Genomic DNA, 22,294 nt, shown 5'->3' with positions numbered 1-22,294 from the left:
AAAGAAATTATTTTGAAGTCGCACAGTATGCAACCATTTAGTTCATTTATATACATAAACTAAAATAAATTGTTATTCTACGAAAACGTTCCGAATGGACAAGCAAGCATGATAAAATAAATAGGTACCTATGTCGAATATTTCTCCTTTATCACAGTAATATACCCTTGACCGCTATCCGTACTCATGACATCATCGCCTCTTTCGACTTTTATTTTTACACAAACCCTCTCTTTCAGTCCTGTACAGGAGAGCATTTTGTTTCGTTCTGTCGGTAATTAAACGCGCCATTTTAGTGAATATAAAACGTTTCAAGGGTTTCTTGAGGTTAACAGGATGGCAGTTTTAAAGTCGACCGATTATTTTGTAAGGTCTTCTGGGGGCCGATTTTTGAATTTCAATCGCTCGATTTCGTCACTCGAAAATCGGTAGAAAACGGCGAAATGCTGATTTTTGAAATACGAGCGATAGAAATTGGGAATCTAGTGGTATTGACCACTCGTTTGCAATTCTATTAGTAGTATTTACATGCCTAGTAGTGGAGATATTACTGAACGAAATACACGAAATCCAGCGGTCGAATTTCAAAAATCGGCCCCCTGTTCTTGAGCTCTTCATATCTTCAGTAAATGTTTAATGTCTTTTTTAATACAACGTAAGCATCCACAGTAACTTTAAAATAAAATTTCATAAGCTGTCTCAAAATCAATATTTAATTTTGGCTGGTATTTAACTGATCACCAGATTTAGTAAAATTTAATACCAAAAATATATATTTTACCACCCTAAAATAATAAATGATCACCAAAATTGTAACTCCATTTTAATGTGAAATGATTACCAATTTTATTACATTTTACTATCCTTTTAAAGGAAATGACACCAAAAATAGTAAATCATTACCAAATTTCAAACCCCATTTTAATGTGAAATGATAACCAAATTTTTAAATCTTGCTATCCTATTAAAGAAAATGACACCAAAATAATCATTGTAAACCCAAAAATAGTAAATGACCACCAAAATTAGAACTCTATTTTAATGTAAAATTATAACCAAATTTTTAAATCTTGCTATCCTATTAAAGCAAATGACTCCAAAATAATCATTGTAAACCCAAAAATAATAAATGACCACCAAAATTGTAACCACATTTTAATTAAAAAGAGGCAAATATTTAATATATCGTTATCCTATTAAATTAATTAATCCACTTCGTCACCTTTTTCTAGTAGCATTTTATTTCTGTAACAATCGCAGTTCTAACCTAACCTAACCCACTTTTCTAGTAGCATTTCTTTTCTGTATGGGTCGCAGTTCAAACCTAACCTAACCCACTTTTCTAGTACCATTTCTTTTCTGTAAGGGTCGCAGTTCAAACCTAACCTAACCCACTTTTCTAGTACCATTTCTTTTCTGTAAGGGTCGCAGTTCAAACCTAACCTAGCCCACTTATCTAGTAACATTTCTTTTCTATAAGGGTCGCAGTTCAAACCTAACCTAACTCACTTTTCTAGTAGCATTTATTTTCTGTATGGGTCTCAGTTCAAACCTAACCTATCCCACCGTTCTAGTACCATTTCTTTTCTGTAAGGGTCGCAGTTCAAACCTAACCTAACCCACTTTTCTAGTACCATTTCTTTTCTGTAAGGATCGCAGTTCAAACCTAACCTAAGCCACTTTTATAGTAGCATTTCGTTTCCGTAAGGGTCGCAGTTCAAACCTAACCTATTAACCCACTTTTCTAGTAGCATTTCTTTTCTACAAGGGTCGCAGTTCAAACCTAGTAATTTTGGCATCATTTTACTTTATTTGGTAATATGTATAAATTTTTTGGTAATCACAGTGATTTATTTAGGTGAAAATATCGCATTAATTTGGTCTTCAAGAATTGGTGATCATTAATGATTTTAGGTAATCATCCAATATATTTGGTATTTAAATACAATTTGAATGGCAGTCGTAATTAAAACGGTGGTACTTTTGTAATTTTAGGCCTTATTTTTTTGGTGTTCAGTATTTTTTTTTGGTAAGCATGATTTTTTTATTTAGGGTACCAAAGTATTTTTTGGTGGTCATTATATTTGTAGCCTTTAATTTTTTTTAATGGGACTGAAGTACCACAGTCGCCTTCTGTTAGGAAAGAGAAGAGTCGTGGAATGTATTGGGCCCCATACATTCCACGATTCTTCTTTCCGCACAGACTCTATCTATATCGGAACGGCCAAGGTACCCAAAACTTGGCACTCTAACGCCTCTGGCAGTAGAGGCGCTTGTTTAGAACGTAAGATATTTGTGAGTACCTTGGCCGCCTAGATATATCTGATGGCGACTAACAAAACGAATGCTGAGGAGCTACCGCGACACCGAATTTCGCAAATTGCCGGCATTTTTCTCTGTCACTCGAATTACGCCTTCATTGGAGTAAAAAAGAGAGATCCCCGCAATTTGCGAAATTCGGTATTCGCGCGTCGCGGTAGCCCCTCAGATTCATTGATTAATTGTACGTAAATGCCATACGAATTTAGCTATCTACAACTCAGTAAGCTGGTACTTAGCCTTATAATTTATTTTGGACTATAGAGAGATCGAAAAACTATAGAAAAATCTAACCCAAGATAGAAAAGTGCACCGATCTAGACTCCATTCAAATGTCTGTACCTAATTAAAAACAATTGAATATTACGAGGTGGTTAGCGCAATTGGATGAAATTCGATTAAAATGTTAATGGATTTACCCTCTGTGCCTCTACACCGGGCATATATTATATTTAAAATGGTACCTAATAACTATGTATCACGTGGTGTTTATTAATATCCTCTGTTCCTAGAATATTATAGATCGTCTCGTGCTGTGGATCGTGACTAAACAGAAAACATAGCCGTTCTGTTCTAGGACGGTGAGACACGGTGGTGATAACTTAGGTACCTACTTTGATTTACGTATCGTATTTCCAACTATTTATACCAGCCAAGCCTTTGTTTAACTAGGGGAAATAGTAGTTTGTGTTACAATGGGATCAAAATGATATATTTCCGTCAAGGGCGTACATTGATTCCTGAAGGAAGCGATGGATTCTACAATAGAATCCCGAACGTAGTAAGGGATTCTAAAGTAGAATCCTGAGCGTAATGAGGAATTCAAGTGTTAACGCCCAAGACGAAATAATTTTGATACCGTGTGACGCATACTGCTTTTCACATCAACTATGAGGAAAATAAAAAAATCTTAGTGTTGACACAATCTGATGCTTAAACACATTATTTAAGCTAAAAAAAGAATGTGCAAACAGAAAAGTGCCACTTTGATCCCTCCTAGCAGGGAGGAAAAGTGCCACTTTGATCCCTCCTAGCAGGGAAGAAAAAGCTCTTTTCTGAATAGGAGGTGTGAAAAATATAAACCCCTCTAGTCACACGGACACGATATTACATCAGGAAAGACAAACGAATATTAATTCAATTTCTAAACTTAAAACCTCGAGATTATTTTTGGTTTAATGTTAAACGCGTTTTTTTAAATAGTTTGTAACACATTCTGCGCGCCCCTTTCTTCAGGTTTTAATTAAAAATCTTTAGATTATACCATCCATTTTTTTCTTTGCACAGCCGGACTAGCACATGATTGGCGCGACAGTATCTCGCGGCGAGATAAACTATATACCCGTCCCTCGTCTTTTGTTAACATATTTAGAAAAAGACGGGTAGTCTATCGCGCCGCGAGATACTGTCGCGCCAATCATATGCTATATATAGGTTATCAAAACTAAGCCTTTTTTTTTATTTTACCCATCCATGTTCCATGTGCGAATTTGCAGTATCCCAATGCAGAATTCAATCGCTTCTAGAAACATCCATAAGACCGCATTTACTCCTAAACACAAACATCCTTTTCAAGATTAAGTGCTCATAAACTTGTTGGCTACATTAATAGACTGATGACTTTGATCTTTAATCATTGCCTTCATTTATTTAAAACCTTGTTCTGTTAGGTACTGTGTTTTTGCGATAATGCGACGTTATTTATAAGTAGCTAACCTTAGGTTAACACAATATGCCAGACGTAACAGTGCTAAGTCAAAAAAGTCGTAAAAGTATTGATAGGCAAAGTTTCTCAAGATCTTTTGAAATAGTATTCCAACAGGGCAATGCCAATGATCTGACAATTAGCGAAACAAACGCGCTGTTGTTAATTAAGAACTGACTCACTCACTCCCCATTTGATTAAAAATACATAGATTTTGCCTTTTTCCTGACAATCATGATCACAAATACCCTCTGGATTTTCGACATCTTCGTCAAAACGCAAGAAAACCAAATTACCTGTACGTAGGTATATATGTAGAGCATTGTAGTTATTAGCAAGGAAAGGAAGCGCGATAAGCCGGCTTCCTCTAGCCGATATCGATCGTCGCGAAGGCTGCGCGGGCGCCGCGACTGTGCATCTCATTAGTTACGGTTACGTAAACTGTGCATATATTAATGGGTTTGTTTTGGCTTGATTTTAAAATTTTCCAGAAAAATACCAATCAATATCAAGTAGCAAGACAATAAAGAGCGCTCAAAAATATCTGCAATCACACTAATCAACCCAACCCAACATTGATCAAAAAGTTTGATTGAAATTGACTCACGCTAGACCGGGCCAGGCCTGGGCCGACTACCACCACGCACCACGTGATCACCGATCAGCCGTCATAGAAAATGACGTGTGAGAAGCTCCGGCCCGGCCTCGGCCAGGTGAGTCATCCTAATGGCTCCTCTACACGATGGGCCAACGCCGGCCACACCAAGGGACGCATTTATGCGTTAGAGGGAGCAAGTGATATTGCTATCTCATTCTGCCGTATGGCTGCGTCCCTTGGAGTGGCCGGCGCTGGCCCATCGTGTAGAAGAGCCATAAAAAGAGACGTGCGGGATTCAACTCATAGCATTGGTTGTAATCCAGCGGAGCGGAGAAGACAAACAATGCTATTACTTACCATGACCATGAAACTTACCATGGATGCAATAAATATATGACTATGACTATATTATGTTGGTTGATTCTCCGACTCAGTAGAAAGGCAGCCTAATTTCCTAGGTGTACACAAAAGCTTACTTGCTCCCAGAGAACACAACCAACTACACTTAATTATTCACTGTCTCTTTCACTACTGTCATTCTCCTTTCAACCCAAGAAAAACAAGTGACAATTAAATTCGCAACCAGTTGGCGCAGATAAGCCAAATGTTTATGTTAAACTTGACCTGGTTATGATGGTCGCGGCAACCTGCCGACCTCGTGATGTCATTAGCGTGTGTGATGTCATTCATACGCTTATTGTGCCTGAAATTTAATTTCACGGGAGCTTTGGAAGGATTATTAGGTCGAGGAATTTTGCGAGGTATGACTAAACGCTATGAGTAAAAGCACGGGATCAAAATGCCTATCATAAGCTTTAGGTATATCAATCAGCCGGCGTATTATGGATGGTTTTATCCACGTGGTTAAATAACTGTCACTTTTAACACCGCGGGATAGAAAGTGACGGACCCCGTTTTATCACGCTGTCACGTAGACAAGAACGACCATCATATCCGTACAGTTCATTTTTTACTATATAGGTACTTGTGATACTCTTTCAATTTAAACCTCCTCATGTCCTCGATTTACCATGTGGTACAAAAAAGAACTATGTATTTTCCTTGAACTTCGTAGTTTCCAGAAAACAGATAAAGAGGATAACCAAATGTAAATTTCTGCGTTCCCGGGAGCACAATTTTAAATTTCATTCATTATTCGGCGGACGTGAATATCATATGTAACACGGCCTTGTCAACGCCTCACGTGCCTATTACATATTACATACCTATTATACATGCCTACACACATCCTACGTATTCGTCGAGTATATATATTCCGCTTCTCGGACGAGGATCAAGATGATTAAAAGTAATTCTGGTAGCAGGTGACTCGAATCGTGTCGTTAATGATAAATTACTTAGGTATTGATTAGTTAATTGAGGTTACGTCTATAGTGATAGACAAATGATATATAATTTTAATACTTGACTTGGAGCAGGATGAAGGAAGTATCGAATGTAGGTATTTAATACCTACATATTCTTGCATTATTTAAAATTCAAACAGTTTTTTTTTTATTTTTACTCAAAAAGCACTATGCAGGACGTGACTTGAATATAATTTAACCGGATTGAATTTAAAATGACCAGTAAGGGCAGTCAGTAGAAATATTTTTACATGCTGTCGGTGTTTTTTTTATCCTTTCTTCTTACTTATATTCATGCTACCGTAGGTTAAATAAACTTCCGAACAAGAGAAATCCTAGCATATTGCACGAACGAAACAGCGACCTCAGTTACATGCATTCCCTTCTCTCGGAGAAAGTTCCTTGAAATCGAACTCGTTCCATACAATAGTACACATTCACACCAATAAACAAATCGTATCTCCATACAAATCCCACTAGCATACGGCTTTTCGCCCAGCAGTGGGCGGAGTGGACAGAATGCCGCCCGCCCACGCCCAGCGCTGGCCCACATGCCCTAAACAGTACAGTCGAGAACATTTACATAATTATTAACACGTTAGCGGCCAGTTTGTGAGGTAACGAATCACTGGGATCATTTTGTTTACCTATATTTGGAGATGTTTTTATATTTATTATCTGCATTTAGATACAGATATACGAATATAAACATAAACGGGGAATGCTTTTTAAATTCCTTTTAAAAAGGCTTTCGCTCTAATTCTTTGTACACTATTCCTTATTGTCATATGAAAAAATGCTTTTTCGTAAAATCCTATCCTTTCCTTTAATCGTATCCTTTCTTAAATAGGTAACGTTTAATAACTACCGATACCTATCTCAGAAACTAACATACCGATGAAATTATTCAAAAATAGACTGTTAATTTTGAAATTTGGGAAAAATTAGTTAACACAAACAACCTAGGTACAAATGACGCACGTATCATGTGTTGTACATATTGTACTAAATTCTGCGATGTGACGTAATGTTATTTTCTTATGAAAATGAAAACACAAAATACTATAAACACCTATGATGCACGACCTACAATTAGGCAGCGGGAAAAGTTTTCATTGAAAGATGCGGGTTCAGAAATAAGGTCATAAACATACACACAAACAATGTTCGCTGTACGCGCTCCAAGGTCGGCATTCCATTCTATATTTAATCCACAAATTCTGGATCTAAAGCTTTCTCAATCTTATACAGTGCTCTGTATTTGAATATAAAATTAAAGAGTTTGGAATTTGCTAATGTAAACTACCCATGGATCTGGTAATAACAAATCGTTAGCAGTTCTGCTGCAGCAGCTTTAGTATGTGCTGAGTAGGTTTTAAAAAATCGTAGATATATAACTATAGTCTGGCAAACCAGTTTTGTCAGTAGGCGCGAAATTCAAATTTTCTAATAAAGCGTGTAAGTAAATTTCCCAAATTTTCTGCCTTATTCCACGGACGGAAATGGCTTGCCAGGCTGAACAAACATCAACACTCTTAACTGTCCATCAGTGAACCTTATGCCTTTTGTAATAAGGTTTACGAACTGTCAATGGTAGTGCTAAAGATATTAGCAATAGTATTGTTTAATTATAACTCAGTTGAGAAACCGGAAGTTTTAAAGAACCCATGCCTTTGGCAACCACCTGTGTGAGTAAGCCGATGACTAACGGAAGCGTGTTGCCAAATACTCCACATATGTGGGATCGAACGCCAATAACGCCATCCAGGTGACACATGTTATACCATAATATGCCTAAGAATATTATAAAACATGCCTTCATCTGTGTGCGGGACCTTTTTGTCGCTGTCTAATCCGAAGAAAGAATTGGAAACCATAAGAGCAAGTGGTACTGGTAACTCTTCTACACTAAGCTACTGATAAACTGTGATAACGTCAAGACATATCGTTCGCTCCGGTCGCTAGCAGCAAGTGATCAAATTTCCAAAATTGCTGCATGATTTTGTGCCTAAAGTAAGTATAGGTATATGAGGATTTTACAGCTTGGCAAAAAAGAGTAGAAATTAAAAAGTGTATTTAATGTAATAACTGAAAATGATCTTAATGAAAAGTAGGGTATTAGAATAATCTATGTCATTGTCAAACACTCAGATTATACAATTTATAAAGAATCAAACGCACCCTCGTTCAAAAACCAGTTGGAATCACCCCAATGCATCCTAATAGGAATTATCGCAACTTTGTCTCATGATTCTGACTCAAATGACACCAGATGACGCGCTGTTTAGTATGCATGAACATACGAATGTCGTTATAATTCTTAAATGTATGCTTTCTGGAATGGACTAAGAAAACCTGTTTCGATAAGAAACCCGGATAAATAGTATCAGATAAAGTTGAAGCCCATAAATATGCCGCGGTCACAATGGCGTCATAAATAAGTAACCGCTACGTTTATAGGCAATATTGTGAACAATCAACTCGTTATATGATCACATAGGTATGATGGATGTAATCTTATGAATGAATGAATAACATTTATTTCAGGACAAGTCCCATATTATGTTAGTAACAAGATAGGTAGGTACTTATATACGAACGTGTTTTCTTACCATTAGCTTGGTTGGTGTTAGCACAGAATAAGTAATAGTATTATCATAGTGCTAGTCAGTACTGAGAACTACCTATACATTTAATATGTAACTAAGTAAGATAACTTTATAGTTTCTCAATACTTTTGTTAAATGGTAATATTATAATAATACTAATACTTTTGTTTAATATATATATTCTGTTCAGATAATACTAACTACTGGATTTCTATAACTTCGTCATTTCTATTTAAGAGTGTCGAAATAAAGCGTCGCTTCGAAGATTTCGGCAATTTGTCACATGTGTCGTATTGGTATCGGTTTCAGCCACGGTCGGTGGGTTGTCAAACTTGCCGTTATTGTCACATTTGTCACCGAGGTCGTCGAAAGGAACACCTGTCAATAATGTCAATGTCTATCGGGTTGTTTATTTCAGGATATTTTGATCTATAGATGACATTTGCAAGACCCTATTATTCAATATACTCTATGGACTCTATCAATGAAAGTAGGCTTCGTTCGGAATTTATTCTTAAATTACAGGAACAGCAGAGACAACTTTTGCCTCACTGCGAGTGTATCAGGAAGGCTCCGTTAACGATTTTAGAGCCAAAATGTAAAATTGATAGATTTAGTCGTTAAAATTGTATTCCTTTTGTTCCGTAATATTGTAATATCTAGTATTGGTTTCTATTAACACGTCTTCTCATCTTGCCTTTTAATAATAAGGTCCCGAGCGTGCGTCACCGGCAATATATGACGAGAAGGGGCAGTTTTTAAAAATTCATCAAAAAATTATAGTTATAAATTATAAAAAATGATGTATAAGAACAGTTTCAGGAAATGTTCTGTTGAAATTAAGTCGATTTTCACGAAAAATGTTCACTTGTTTTGAAGTAATTTCTGGTGAAAATTGATTTCGTCTAACTTTCATTTACTCTTGTACAATATCATATAACAAAAATGTAGTCTATGCAAGTTGGAGTACAGGATATGTGTAATACAAAATTACCATTTTTAGCAGTCCAAACTTTACGAAATTTACAAATAAGATCGACTAAATCAGTGCTTTACGCGCGTTTACCTAAAAGTCCATCAGAAAAAAAATCATTACTAATTTAGTGAGTCAGTTTTCAAAAAAATTATCTGTACAAATGCAAGATAAGAAGACGTCCTAATAGATACCAGTACTTGTTATTTCTATTACGTAACAAAAGGTGCACAATTTCATCGACTAAATCTATCAATTTTACTTTTTTGAGACTAAAATCGATACCGGCCTCTTAAGAACAAATCAATATAATATTCTTCATCCGGGCAACTCATTTTACCTACGTCGTCTATTTAGTTAGGAAGAAGGTACAAGGAAAGGACCTTAATTCTTAACTAGACAACTAGACATAAGTAGGTAGTTCCACGGCTAAAAAGGTCCATTCTGAAATCAAAAACTCTTTTTGGGCTTTTTGTTTTTAACCCCCGACGCTAAAGGGGTACTTGTTATATTATACGTTTGACGCTAATTGTGTCTCTATGGCATCGTAGCTGTCAAACGAATAGACCGATTTCGATGCGGTTTTTTTACGTAAAAGCGAGTTTCCTTGCGGTGGTCCTTAGCTATGTTTGATAAAAATCGATTTCGCAGTTTAAAAAGTATCAGCTCTTTTCCAAAATGATGTAAGGCATTTTTGACATAAAATATTTTAAATTATTACGTAGGGGTTTTAATTTTTTTTAGTTTAATAACTAATTCTAATTACCTATGGATTTAAGTTACCTTGTTCCTTACAAAAATGTAAACTCTACTTTTAACTCTACCGTTTCCTCTCAGACATAACTCGTCTGTTGTAGTCTCCAAGGTAACTATTTTTATGAAAACCAAAATAGTCTAGCGGATGTGCGAACTCACACCTACAGCTGTTTGTATGTCTGTGTGTTGGTGTCACCGAGGGCACGCTCCAAGGAGAACGGCTTCGTAAAACTATGAATGACTGTCGTATTATTTGTATTATAAGGATAATGGTTTTTAATCTTCTACCTATTAATATACTTATAGAATGGATATATATAAAGGGGCCCACTGATTAACAGTCCGCCAGATGGTATATCGGCCTGTCAGTTGTTCGGAGCTGTCAAATTTTTTTTTCTAACTGACAGGCCGATACCGTTCGGCGGACTGTTAATCAGTGGGCCCCTTAAGCAACGAAAACATCTACAGCAAAAACTGGACAGCTATTTCGCTATAATCTTGGATTGTATTGTGTTACTTATACATTATTGCGTGTTTACATATTTACGAGTGCATTAGACGTGGTTAGAAGCGTATTATTAATTTTTTCTACTCCCGTACTTTTATTTGTCATTTAAAGAGTCGTGCACATACACCTTTAAAACCCTACCTTATAGTTGTCAAGACAAGTCTTTAGTCTATTCCCCAAAAAAGAATTTGTGCATACACGCAGTATCTTTTTGGCGATTTTACGACACTTCGTGTAATGACCACTTAAAAAATATTCAATGAAACCTTATTTTAAATGTCATCTCTGACAAATAAGTGAACCATAGACATGTTTTTTTTTAATGTCATTCATTCGTTCATTCTTTTCCCGCCCGTACCCTCCATTTTTGCTACTTCTTGAATTAAAAATATTTGTTAAATTTACAATTTTATTTCAAAGTAAGTGCTTGGTCGTAGAAAAAGTATTGTATGCAACGTTGTTTAAATGAGTCAAAAAATACTCGTGGCGTCTTTATTAACAATTTTCGGCTTCGCCTCAAATTGTTACTCACGCCACTCGCCTTTTTTGACCTCTCTTGTACAACGGTTGCATAAAATACTATTACGACAATTTAAATGAAGCTCTTTGCAAAACGTCGATTTGCTAAACAGTGCGTGCGTATCTTTTCATAAAATTTTGGCGTCTCCATAGCAGAGATCAGCTGGCATGCAGTCCATCTGTATTTGCTGGGTCCATAACTTTTCGCAAAGGCCAAGTAGCCTACTAAGACTCTGACCAGGATAACTTTGCACTTGGCAGTAAGAATGCATAATACATATTATATCCCTATAAGATCCATACTTGTCGTAGAACTTTACATGAAACCTTAGCGTGGAACTCTACCACAGAGCTCTATAGCGGTCTTCTGGGACTTTGGGCCTCTACAAATCGTCACTTTATCCTAATTACTGCCATTGAATTAATTTGCACGGGTGTTAACTCACGAAGATATACAAAATAAGATGAATTGGTGACTAAATGTGTAAACGTAGCCAAGGTCGCCGAAAAATAGGACCGACCGGAATCTTAAGCAGGCAGACTGGTTTGGATTCAGGTTGAATTTATATTTTATTTATCTCGGGGATCAGGAAAACCTTGAGGAGTTACACGTTCTAGTCTCGTTTTAAAGTTTAGGACGTTATTTAGAGCTGATTTTGAAACTTCAAAAATTGGATCGTAATCTAATTCTATTTACCTACTTTGGTGCGTCATAAACTGATCTAGATGGGCCAAGCAGGTCTAAATAGCAGGATAGCAGTTGATGGCACACATAACACGTGCACACTACACAGCTTTCTTAGATTTTCGCCAAACATATGGGATATCTTTTTCTGAAGTTCAAAAGATATTGAACGATTGGCAGTGGTTTACGTTTCGCATTTCGATAGATTTAAAAAAAATAAACATATCCAGGTTAAAATTGTATCATCTCTACATTTTTATAGCCACCGTATAGATTACTAGGATACCTACTTAAGGATAGATTTTATAATATCTACTAAGGTATTTATATCAAGACACAATTAAAGTTGACATACACAAGTCTTGTAGTAGAGTGCCATACCTAAAAGGAGACAAGAGTTATATTTCTTATATTATACAGGGTGTCCCAGAACTACCACGTTACAGTGACAGGAGGTAGGTCAACTCAAGAGGAACCTAACCAGCCTAACATGACCTCGGTAAAAGTTGCACGGTTTTCGAGTTAATATTACCGAAAAAAAATTTAGAATTTTCAATTCATGTTTTTTTTCGGTCCTAATAACTCACTCACTGTCACTGTGACGTGGTAGTTCTGGCCGTTCTGGCACATCCTGTATAATATAGAGTTATGTATTCACACATTTATATATTATGCAGTCTAAACGGAAGTGTTCCGCCAAGATAGATGGGCTTGATGCAATTTGCATACGTCGCGACTGACTGCAGACGTTCGACACAAGGTTCCTCGGGTCGCACGGTGCAGGATGACAGTATCCGTCACTCGACATTCTTGGGCTGACAAGGATACTCGGTAATGAGATTTAAAAAAGTGTACATGCAAGTATCGAATAGAAAGATACCTTCAGATTGAAACAGAGCGTACGAGCAGCCATTACGTAAAGGAAAAATCTTGACTGGATACTCTTGGTGAAGGACTCTGTCTCTTGTTTTCTGTATAAAATCAGAATGAGGAATATTTACTAACCCATGTATATCCAGTGTATTAGCGTGATGGGAAATTATTTAATTCCTCATTACACCAGTTTCACTTTAAAGGCGGGATCCCACCAGTGTGCGGCACTGTGCGGCACAAGCATTTTTGTACTGAATATGCTTGTGTCGCATACTGGTGGAATAATATCCCACCTTAATGATTTATAAAAGATGGGTCATCTCATCATGGTTGTTCAGTTTAGTTTTATTATTGGTTACAGTTTAGTTAGACATATTACTAAAACGAAACTACCACGTGCAGAAGAACAAGGACCTACACCTACCAATGTACTAAGGACTTGCTATTATTAGAGTGATGACTAAGATAAGATAAGAGTAATAAGATGTTGTAGGGAGAGTGATAGCAGGTGGGCCAAAATGTTAACGGAATGGGCCGCTTTCAGACGAAAAGAGTGTGGGCTCGTTAGGTGGACGACATTCGGAAGATAGCGGGTCACTTCTGGATGAGATTGCTGGCTACTCGAAGAGAAGGCCTATGCTCAGCAGTGGGCGATAAAAGGCTGATATGATGATGATGAAATATTGTTTACAATCAGTTACATAAACCCACTTTAGGCTGTAAATATTGTAATGTCCTAAGACTCCTAAGACTCCTGAGGCAGCCCGCGCGTATGTACATCACAGCCCAGTTGGCACGGACAGGTGGATTGAAATAGACGGTCGTCACTTCCGAACGAGCCCGACAGTAGAGTAGGTACCACCAAAGGATGTTATCACACCGTTCTGTTATAATAAAACGTTACAAATGTTCTCATTTTACATGTTTACCTACTGAGGGGCTACCGCGAAAACCGAATTGCGCAAATTGCGGGCATTTTTCTCTGTTACTCTAATTACGCCTTCATTTAGTAAAAGAGAAAGATCCCCGCAATTTGCGAAATTCTGTTTTAGCGGTAGCCCCTCTGACTTCGCATGTGAGCTCCTTTCCTTAAAACTATTTTGCCAAAAGACCATATGTTGGTACCTTGAGACGAACAATACGAACACATGTTTGTTATTAAATGCGAAGTTGGAGTAAATTACTACCCTTTTTCAGAGTTGTGTTGATTACATAGTGATAAAGAGAAAGAATTTTGCTTATCCTAATGGGTATACCAATGTAAATATATCTAAGCAGTAAAAAATTGCAGTCGATAGGTACGAGTTTATTATTAAGTTAGTGATATCTGCCAAGGTTTTCATTATTTCGATTGTGTCAATTAATCACTATTTTTTTCATCCCAGCATCTCCACCACCATACCGAAGTTTTTCTCATATATTTATATTGAATTTTAATACAAAACAAATATATGAGAGATTTTTTATTTGTTATTAGATCATTATGCTAAAGCAGCTTGTTTTCAATATAGCGATGACTAGAATTAAACATAAGTCAATCCACCATTTGGCATTGAGTCTCATAAAACGCGCCTGGAGACAGTCAACAAATGACACATCTGTATTCCTAGTACAGCTGTTATACTATTAAAGACATTTAACGTACGAATTGACCTTAACCGGTTTCTTCTATAGCCTGGTTTAGCGATTCTAAGAATCGTGCTTGGACCCTGAATAATATTAAAGTTAAACGGGAATCTGTCGCGTGTAAATTAGTACTTACTTACTGTCATAAGCAGTTATGTATTTGGTTTACAAGGGGGCAAAATTATTGTATAAATATTGAAATCCGAGCAAGCGAAAGATACCAAAATGGAACCACGAGAGTAACGAGTGGTTCGAAAGTGGAATCTTGAGCTTTGCGAAGGATAAAAACAACAAGCTGCTGGTGTGGTGAAAAATAGTTGACCCCGATTGCTTTTGTCACCTGTATAGGTTAAGTGCCCATTATTGAAGCTGGGTTGGGCATTTTTTTTTTAATTGAGAAACTTTGACGAAAATGTAAAGCAAGGGAGATTATCAAGCTTCGTATTCAACCTGCTCATCGATTTTGAAAATGCCGCATTGGAATATATATTGGACCATTAAAAACTAACAAAGCAAAAATGTTATCTGCCCACGCGATTAGCCGAAAAGGTCAACTTCTAGGGTCAATTTTAATCGTAGGCTCGAGTTTGTAGCACAGCCACGTAAATTTTGACTAAACAGTGTAGAAATAAGCACGCTAAGAGGAAAATCGTTTTTGGCAAATGTTTACGATGCTCGCGGAATACAAACATGCTAAAAGCATTAGCGTTCATTGGTTACTCGGCACAGAAATATTTTTAACGCAAAGAGGTTAATGCAAGGACATATATTCTGAGATTTATTAATGGTTGTACAATAAAAAACGTAATACGTAATATGATTGACACAACATAACATTATGTACAATTACATTTTAATAGATATGTCTTCGTATGGAACACGTGTTGTGGTGGTATTAATTAATACTCCTAGTCCTAGTTCATTATTTGATCATAACATACGAGTAAAGATCCGTCATCGTTAATAAATGTTCTTGAAAACTGCTACGTACTTAGTACATTTATAGTATTCTCATGATAAACTAACAAAACTAAATTCGTGCAGGCCTCATCAAGAACAAGGTCTACAAAAATTACAAATACCAGCAGAGCCTTGGCCTTTTTTGGACCTTTTTAAATAAGAACATTTTCTCATAAAGTCAGTGCAAGTAATACAGTATAAAGTAATTTAGGGGTCGCTTAAGCTTGTTAAAATTAAATGATAACCTTAACAACCTCAACAACCTCGAGAAGATAAGTATATTTTTGCAGACTTATTTCGTACTACTTACTTAATGCAAATCAAAGACAGACATTTATGTAAGTACTTACAAAAAAGAAACGCTTATCTACATAAGTATTCTCTTAGTCTTCTATGAGGGTATTGAGGGTTTCTAATTAGGATAATTAAAACGAAAGTTTCAGTTAATACTCGCGTATGCTTAGATTACTTATTAGATAATGACAAGATAGACAGATTGGTTAGTAGGAAACTATGTCGAACGGGAGACCCTGCACACATTCCTTAGAAATAATTGGGAAAAGCCTTATCCTGGTTAAAATACGTCGAAACATTATCATGACATCAGACTACTTGTTAGTGATTAGCCAACTAAGAAAACCACTGCATCTAGGCTCCTGTAACGTAGTACAAGTGCTAAAACGAGGAAGATGTAGATGTCCATAGACGAGAGTGATCTCTTCTACCTAAACCATTATTATATGGTCAATGCTCTTACAAATGAAATCGCTAAAAAAGAGGAGTATACCTAGGCCATAGACTTCCATATTTATCTATTGATTTATCCAGAGATCTCTCTATTCTACCTAAGCTTATAGTCATTGCTCTAACTCTCGTGGGTGGATCAGGCGAACTCTAACCTATGTCATATCGGCGTATTCACAGTGGCGGCGCTCATGGCGAACCGCCAACTTTAATATTAGCCCGTCTGATGTCATCGGCCCAACAGAAATCATTGTTTTTGGAGTAAGCGGGATTTCGTAAAACTCTGTTTTGCGGTCAGACTTGATACCTGTGTTATGTGTGTCTTGCGACCAGATGGCTATAGGTACCTACCACGGAGGGAGATTTAGTAAATGTCTTTGTTTTCAAAATTCCTAACAAATGATTGAGAAAAAGGAGGAGATTTCTAGCCAGGTTTTGGGTTCACCTTCGTACGTATGACCCTTGAGGCCTTTGAGCTATAGGTTAGGGGTTGAGGATCTCATTTTCCTTGACCAATAGTAAATGTGCAATTGGGATTCTATAAAAACTGGAACCGTTTTACAGGAGGAAAAATGCTGTTTCCTTGGGAAAGGAAAAGTCTCCAAAATGCAGACTGCAAAAGATATAGCTAAATGTAATAAACTCGTAGGTATATGTGGTCATCGCCATTTTTCAACGCCGGACTTTTAATAAATTACCAACTGTAGGATTGAAAGAAACAAATTGTAATTCTATTGATCGTTAGCCATAAGCTACTTTGAGACATGAAATGACAAAGTTTCTTTGATGTAAGATTTTAATATTCCAATACAGAGATGTGGAAAATATGGGCATTTTTATTATTTGAAGGGCCAGTGCAAATAAAGAATACACTACACGCGTACACACACAGTTTCAGTAAATCTATAACAAAATGAGAAAATGACTACTTAACTATGAACTTATTGCCAATAGATAAAAGACGTGCAAAATATCAATCGGAGGTTCGTTCCTGGCTACCAATGAGTTTCTCGGGACTGATGTTGGGAATTTACTTAATTAGGTTATTTATTTACCACCCGCATTGCGGTTAGTAACGGGTTTGGAAACTTATTCGCAACACCATAGAGGTATATATTATAGATCCATGAGGAACACTGTTTCCCCCTTTGAATTGGGACAGGTCTTTAACTGCCAATCCTTAAGGATGTCGACTCACGCTAGAACAGTCCCTGTCCGATCTAAAGCTCTCGACTAGAGATGCCACGAATATTCGGCAACTATTCGGTATTCGGCCTATTCGGCAACTTTGCCGAATATTCGATATTCGGCCGAATGTTGCCTACTATTCGGCCGAATACCGAATATCTGTTGCACCTACTTAAAAAGAAAAATTGCACAATAATTTAACCAAAACCTATGTAGGTAATTAGGTATATTTAGAATGTGTTCTTGGATAGTTGTTAAATACGAAGACCCTTTTTTGAGCATTTGTTGATTAAAAAACTTTATATTTTTATCATGAGTCTGTTTTGTTTGACTCCATTTATTAATGCTGTTCAACAAAAATATACCTTAGCTAACGTCATCTAACGTTGAGCTTTGTTAGCGATCAGTTTTCATAATAATTGTGACTCAAAATGTTCGCATGTCATGCCGAAAATTCGGTCGCAGTATATTCGGTATTCGGCCGAGAGAGGGGCCGAATATTCGGTATTCGGCCAAAACCACTATTCGGGGCATCTCTACTCTCGACACTTCGTTTTCTATGACGGGTGACCGGTATCGGACGTCTCGGCTTGGACCCGGACCGTCCTTACGTGAATCACCCTTTAGTATGCAACCGCTAAAGCGTTGATACAAGAGGGATTTATTTGTCAGTGTTGCAATAAAGATGCTCACATTATGGGGATGACCGCATCTCTGACGCATGCGGTTTGAGATGTTTTCTCAATCATTCGCTCGTGAATAGCCGTGAGTAAGGACTGTAAGGAGCACAAGGACTTGTCGATCCTGGGGTGTTACTGGAGGATTTCAAAATAATATAACTATGTTGAGATTATCTCAGATTCTAATGAATGGCGTTATTCATAGAGTGACTAAGTGACTAAGTGTGTAAATGTCATAAACTGAAATAGATGTCATATATTAAAGAAAAAGTGACGAAGCCCTCCAGTGGTGAAGGCCGGCCGGTCCGGTGGTCCACTAGAGAGCACACTTTATCTTTAATATATGACATCTATTTCAGTTTATAATGTATACATGTACATGTGTGTTTGTATGTGTGTAATAGTGTGACTACTTAAAAAACACAAATTTAATAAAATAATTTGATTTATTCCCCAAATTGTGTGTAAAGTAAATGTAAATGTAAAAGTCATAAACTTCTATAAATATATGGGTTTATAATGACACTGTCTCACTTTGTTCTGTTAAAATCGCTGCAAAGTTAACTTAGCTTAGATTTTGGTAGGACTCTTAAAGACCGCGAAACAACACATTACATGCGCGCTTATTGTGAACTCGAGACGCCAGCAATGTATTTTCATTGAACAATTGATCCATTCTTCACGGGGATGACTGCATCTTGCGCTGACGCATCCCACATCAGTTTCACTGTTTTCTCGATAATTCGCTCGAATAGCCGTGAGTAAAGAGCACAAGGTCTATCCTGGGATATATGACTCATTATTATTCTGAATTAAACTAGTCAATTAAACTTAATTCCGTAGGTACCGTAAAACGGGGTGAGTAGGTTTCGCGGGGAGAGGTGGGTTATGCATGGGGAGAGAAGGTTTGAGAGGGGGGTGAGAAGGGATTTTAAGACAAAAATAATGTATTCCAATGTAAAATGGAGCTATAGTAATACGCATAATAAAAAAAATCGATCAAACAATCTTACAAAATCACCTTTGTATGAAAACCCCTCTCACCCCAAATACGAGGCACTACGGGGTGAGGTGGGTTTTCCTCTTTATCGTCAAAGTAATGAAATGGAACTACCCAAAATAAAATAAAAACTAAAATACAAACGTCCGGAACACTTATTATACCTATACACCATTCAGTTTTAATATGTAAAAAATAAAATGATATCGAGGTTTGAATTTCAGTTTTGACCCTACTCACACCATTTACGGTACTGAAAGGATGGTTATGAAAACAACCCAAATGACTTTGACAATTTCCTCGATTAATTGCGATGGTGTCGTTGCTGCATTGCTGTCGCGATATGAACGTTCAATCCGTCTCCGTCACTAATTGACCGAGCGTTAGCGGAGGTCTCCGTTTCATCTTGGGCAAAAATGCAAATTTCGTGAAATTCTGTGAGCAGGTTCAATAATTAAATAGTTTTTTTGTCGATTCCGTTTTTGGAAATTTTTCAAAATGGTTGATAGTGACATCGCCCCCGTCAATAGAAAGCGGTATAATATGTATAAGGCGTGTTTTCAATCCGGAGGTCGCGTGTTCGAATCCCGGCTCGTAAGTTTCATACGAAATTTCATAAGTTTCTCGGAACTTTCATACGAAATATGGTTCGATATGAAGGAAAACACCGTGAAACCTGCATAAATGAAAATTCAAAGAAACTCAGCCCATAGGTAAGCAGGTTGCGCAGCCGCATTTGGGACTGTTTAGCCCATCCCTCTCGCGCATGAAATTGACTGGGCTATAACCACGAAAATCGAAGTTCGCAAATTGCGGGCATCTGTCTCTGTCATTCTAATTACGCTTTCATTGGAGTAAATGGAGTAAAAGAGAAAGATTCCCGCAATTTGCGAATTTCGGTTTTCGCGGTAGCAGGGTATACTGTGGAAACGTATAGGTGTTGTATAGGCTGAAGTATTATAGGTAGGTAATAACTAAACCTAAACCTAGGTTCCGAAACCGAAGGTTCGGTTTAATTAATTGTCTAGGTTCGGCCGAAACTGAACCTTCGGCCGAAACATGATTTTTATGCTGAAACCTGCTGGAACCGAAACTTCGGTCGGACACTAAAGTTCGGTAAACACAAAGTATCAATAGAATATATGGTACAGTAAGCAAAACATCTATTAAGTTTTTTTTTTATCGAAAGTAAAATTACCTGATAACAAACTTACTACCCTCTATCACTTTTTTTTTTAATGTGAATGTCAGCAAACGAGCAGACGAGCCGCCTGATGGGAAGCGGTCTTCGTCGTCCATGGACATAAGCAACATCACAGGAGCCACTTAAGCGTTACCGACCCTTGAGAACCCTAAATACCCGCTTCTTGAAGAATCCCATGTCGTAGCACACAGGAAATACCTCGGGAGGCAACTGATGTGCTTTAAGAAAACCGAGAAAACGTATTTTATCAACAGAACAAACCGTTTTAGAAAGTCAATAGACTAATAGAGATCCCATCAACTAAATAAGTTATTTAGTACAATACCGTATCGTGCTTGTCAGCCTCCGGCTAGAAAACTAGTATATATAAACTAGTATAGGTATCCCAGCGTCCTAGGCCAGCCTAGATCGCGGCAAAGCCTTATTTGAAGATCTAACGGCGATCAAGGTGCCGTACAAGGCCGATAGACATTTTATCTAAAGAAAATCCTTTTCCGGTCACATTTTTAAACTTTAAAAATTAAATCATGGGTAAGGCCTAAAAACCAACGCGAAGATTAAAAATATAAATACTCACGTATCGATTATCCTTGAATTTAATGGCACAACACTAAAACTCACTTTTTAAAAACTAATCACAGATAAAATATTTTTTATTTTTTATTTACACAGATGGCACAATGTTTTAATTCGGCGGGTCTCGTAGGCGTTTGAAAACGTTCGCGCGCGGGACGGTTGCGCGCGCACTTGGTCGCTGCGCGGGAAAACTGAGCGGAAATGCCGAAGTCGCCGAGATGACGTGACGGAGACGGCGGTCTCTTTCGATCGGCGGTTTCTTGGAAAAAAATAGAAGTATTTATTTTCATGGTACTTACTTTATAAAAATAAATAATGCTTTTAATAATTTAATAGGTAGTTTGTTGTTCTTAAAAAAATATCTAACAGAAATACCTACACTTTGATAATGTCAACTCATGAATGGTCCGAACTCGGAACGGAGGCTATGGTAGAAAAGTGGATACCTAACAAACATCGATATGGTAACAAAATAAACTATAGCTGGTCCAGCAAATCTTGTCAGTAAAAAAAGGCGCGAAATTCAAATTTTCTATGGGACGATATCCCTTCGCGCCTACATTTTTCAAATTTGCCGCCTTTTTCTACTGTCAAAATCTGGTTGACCAAGTATAGCTCTCTCATGAAAAAAAATAAACAGAAATGTTATACAAAATAAAATAAAAAACAGTTTTGTGTTTATATTTTTCTTATAATATTTGTAATAATGTTACGTTATGTGAGAATTTCATAATTTTTCTTTGGGAAACTTCGGGATTAAAAGAAGGAAAGCGAATGGTATTTTATTACCCATTTTCCTTCATATTTTGTATTCACTGTAAAAAAATAGCACGTGCAACTTTTTCATCTCTTTTATGGCTCCTTTACACGATGGGCCAACGCCGGCCACTCCAAGGGACGCAGCCATGCGGTAGAATGAGATAGCAATATCACTTGCTCCCTCTAACGCATAAATGCGTCCCTTGGAGTGGCCGGCGTTAGCCCATCGTGTAGAGGAGCCATTATATGATACTCCACACCGGCCACACCTGAGCCTCTCGCTTGGCAGCGAGTGGTCATCTCATGGCTCCTCTACACGATGGGCCAGCGCCGGCCACTCCAAGGGACGCAGCCATGCGGTAGAATGAGATAGCAATATCACTTGCTCCCTCAAACGCATAAATGCGTCCCTTGGAGTGGCCGGCGCTGGCCCATCGTGTAAAGGAGCCATTAATCTCACCCACTTCTTGCCGCAATACGTCAGTAGTTCCCAGACGAACCCGGGTTCGGGACCGGTGCCCTCATCCTCATCTCTCATGGAGAGATCCTCAAAGAGGGCGCTCTTTTCCAACTGGTTACCAAAATTGCAGTTCGCTCATTATGTTAGTTCGCTACGTTAGCAGACTATCGGACTGCGTGGCGTCG

The 22,294-nt window shown here is 37.5% G+C and overlaps 1 protein-coding gene across 1 annotated transcript in view; it reads right to left on the bottom strand.

Moving 5' to 3' along the window:
• LOC134658382 (uncharacterized) overlaps positions 1 to 21,086 on the bottom strand; it is a 45,342-nt gene extending 24,256 nt beyond the window's left edge. The window contains exon 1 of the mRNA XM_063514060.1: positions 20,892 to 21,086. The gene's annotated coding sequence lies outside the window, so the exon portion shown is untranslated. The remainder of the gene's footprint in view (positions 1 to 20,891) is intronic.
• Between the last annotated feature and the right edge of the window lie 1,208 nt (positions 21,087 to 22,294).

This window comes from Cydia amplana, chromosome 22, assembly GCF_948474715.1.
Source record: "Cydia amplana chromosome 22, ilCydAmpl1.1, whole genome shotgun sequence".
Taxonomy (NCBI): domain Eukaryota; kingdom Metazoa; phylum Arthropoda; class Insecta; order Lepidoptera; family Tortricidae; genus Cydia; species Cydia amplana.
The sequence above is the reverse complement of the archived record's forward strand: the minus strand, read 5'-3'. Positions and strand labels throughout refer to the sequence as shown.